A 3,691-nucleotide genomic window follows, 5' to 3' on the forward strand; every position below is an offset into this window, starting at 1 on the left:
AGGTACCTATTGTGGCATTAGAGTTTCTCTTGGATCCTGAAAAGTTGAGTAGCCAGTAACGTGATTTGAGGAACCGGTTGCAGCAGCAAAGTAGTTAAACAAACAAGTTTTGCAAAAGGAACCTGTTGTGGCATTGGAGTTTTCTCTTGGATCCTGAAAAGTTGAGTAGTCAGTAACTTTATTAGTGCAACAAGTTACATCAGCAAACCTGTTACACAAATATATTTTTGAAAATGTACCTATTGTGCAATTGGACTTCCAATTCGATCCTGAATACTTGAAGTTGGTAAGATGATTACAGCAACAAGTTACATCAGCAAACCAGGTAAACAAGGAAATTTTTGAAAACATACCTGTTGTGCTAACGGAGTTTCAGTTGGATCCAGCAAACTTGAATGTTAGCAATCAACAAATAAAGTTTGGCAAGAGCCATAAGAAACTAACATCAAACTATTAAAACTAACCAGTTTTGGCAATCTATTTAATTTCACATGAACTAGTAAAACTAACAAGTTCTTGGCAACGTATTAAAGTAACAAGTCGGTACCGTTTACCAGCAACACAGACATCTGTAAATTTCTTTGATGTAAGCAAAATGATTCCAATGCATATATAAGTTAAAAAGATGGTGTCCCTCATATAAACCTGACAGTTGTCTATCTATGAACATGAAAACATTACTAGTGCTACAAGTGATAACAGCAAACCATTTAAACAAATAGGGTATCAGAACATAAATTACACGTGAATTCTGCTGCACTCTAGAAGTACATATGACTAGCTATCTACGTGCTTAAGTAGCTATTTAAGTTCAGGCAAACAGGTAATTCTTAACAGTAAGTATCAAACACATAGATAGATACAGTCTATAATAGGATTAATAGGCTATGTCATTATGTAATCAATAGCAAACTAAATTAAGCCAAGCAACATAATTGAACAATTTTGCAATAAGTGGCTAACTAAAATTCCGAGAAGCAGGTAACTGAAATTATGCTAGCACTTTGTACAGGCACACTTCAACTTCTTTTCCGCTTACAAGGTTCTACGAAGGAGTCCATGACATCAATTGCTTGGATACGCAGTCCCAATACTTCTTTCTTTCCATACTGCATTGGTAAGTCGAATGGTTAATATGGTAAGATGGTGCATCCTTGATATGAGGACGTGTAGTCAGACTAGTTGTAGCCACACACATCGCACTGGATTTTACTATATATTTCATGTGATTACATTTGGCATATCAAGATCTAAGAAATCTACAATAGGATGAAAAGACTAGCATCCTTCACATTATTGGCTAACTCAGTTCATAGAAACAAGCAATTCAACCATTCTGTGGGTAAATCAAAAGCGCCACTGGAATATTTTTCACTACCCCAATCATACATGCAAAAGGGGCGACGCCACCGTAGGGGCAGGTATGGATAGCCGCCTCGTGTGGCTAGAAAGTGTGCACCTAGTTTGAGTCGTCTAGGTTGGCCCAGGCTAGTTATGTTCATCCCAACGCACGAGAATGCAATGTAAAAATGAAGAAAAACATTTCAATTTGGATGGGTCAATAACGTAAGTGCAAGGCAGGCCCTATAGAAGGATTGCAGCCCAAACGAGCGCCTCCCATATCGATCGATAGCAGGAAAAATCCCAATTCGTTCCCTCCAGCCTCCAGTCTGGTTCGCTCCTAACCTAGCCGCCGCTGGACAGACCAACACAGCACTTCCTTGCGCCCTCGTTGGAGGGCGGTCGCGGGGCTTCATGCGAATGGAAGGACAAGAAGATGAAGATCCAGCCCTGGGTGTAGCCTATGTGGGAGGCAACGGCGGTAGCACGGACTTGCCATCAAGCTTGCGCAAACGGGCAGTCGTAGCTTGCAAGAGCAGCATGCACACGAGCAGGTACATCACATCCATGATTATATCTAATTCAACTGTTCAATTTCTGGCCAATAGTTAAACCTGACGGTGTTGTGAAACTGCTCGTATGTAGGTAATCTATGAGAAAATGAAACCAATTTCTGCTTATTTTAGAACTCCCCCAATCAATATTGAACTTGCTAAATCTGATGTATCTAATCAAGTTTCCGGTGCAAACATACAAGCTCATGTGGTTGTTGAGCCTGAAGTGTCTAATGAACAGACTGCTAATGAAGGATTTGATGCAAACATTTTACATGCTCTTGGTGATGAACATATAGTGTCTAATGAGGGATCTAATGCAAGCATTTTGCAAGCTCCCATTGAAGGATTTAGTGTCTAATGACGATCTGCTATGTTGAGAGAGACATAGAGATTTGCAGGCATTGATGACAAGCAAATTATAGTACATTTTCTTGGCTTCAGGAAATGTCGAGGCCATCTACCAGAAAGTCCCCGTATCATGACAACATAGCATAAATACTTTTCTAATCTGTTGTTTGAAACTATTGGTATACTTGTGCAGGATAGATATATTGATATGCAGTTTGCGCACTGGTTATAGGTGCAATTACACTTTGATATTTTCAGCCAGAGAACAAATAATTCAAGCAGGTACAGACCATGTTAGTAGTCCTTGTACACCATGTTGCATTTTGTGGTTTTTGGTGCTTGCATCATTGAGTATTTTATAATCTGAACTACTTTGGATCATTAGCTGGTTTTCAAAGTGCATGTAGCTTCACATTTGTCAAGTTATGTTGATTTCCAGAGTGCAAGTGCCTTCGTATTTTTTAAGTTAAACGTTCGCCCTTGGTAACTTGAATTCGTGGATCCGCCACTGCACACAAATCATACACGCAGGCCAATACGAATTAAATGAAATGCAGGGACTTACGCTAGCTCATTGTACATGCTCACTTCAGCTTTGCTTGCGCTTGGGATGTTCCATGTAAAATTCCATGTTACCACTTGCTTGTATGTGCAGGCCTTGTGCTCCTTGCATCCCCCTCTACATTTTTGACACGGAAATGGTTGATCAAATAAGAGGAATTGACCTTGCTGTTGTACCAGAGGACAAATACTTACAAGGTTATACTGGTGTGCAGGATGTGTACTAGATCTTGTAGCACTGTCATGCTTCGCTAAAAAATGGTTTTGCTTGTTTCAGATGATATCTCCAGAAGAAACAAAAGTTAAAGTCAGAGTTGCATAGGCGTGTAAGCTAAGAGAGCAGTGAAAGGATATCCAAACATCGTTAGAACAGTGCACAAGGGAGTGATGTGTGGATACATAGTTCAGGCCGATGTGGTCACATCTTGAGTGGCAGCGAAGCGCTACGATGCAGTGGACGAGACCGTTGGTGAAGTCCCAACGGCCTCAGGGGGCGGAGGTGTGATGATGTGCTCAGTGAAGTAGCCCCGATGAGGTGGGAGATAGTGTCGGTGAAGCGCACCTGATGAGCTGGAAGTCAGTGTTTGTGAGGCACGTCGGTTGCGGCGGACGACATTGTCGGGGGACCACCCGGTGCGGTGGACGAGGGCGTAGATGAGGTAGCTCCGGTGCAGTGCTGAAGAGCGATCGTTGTCTTTGTTGTCGTCGTCCGGCACAAAGGTGGGGAAAGAAACGAGACGTGGGGCGATTCAAACTTTGCTTGGGTTGGCGGCGAATTAGGGATTTGAGCAATCTGGGCGCGGAAGCGGACGGTGGAGAAGGGAGATTTTGCAGGGCGAGAATTGGGGCCTCCAGATATTTTAGTCCGAAACATGGAAGCGCGA

The sequence above is a fragment of the Triticum dicoccoides genome, chromosome 2A (assembly GCF_002162155.2).
Source record: "Triticum dicoccoides isolate Atlit2015 ecotype Zavitan chromosome 2A, WEW_v2.0, whole genome shotgun sequence".
Taxonomy (NCBI): Eukaryota; Viridiplantae; Streptophyta; class Magnoliopsida; order Poales; family Poaceae; genus Triticum; species Triticum dicoccoides.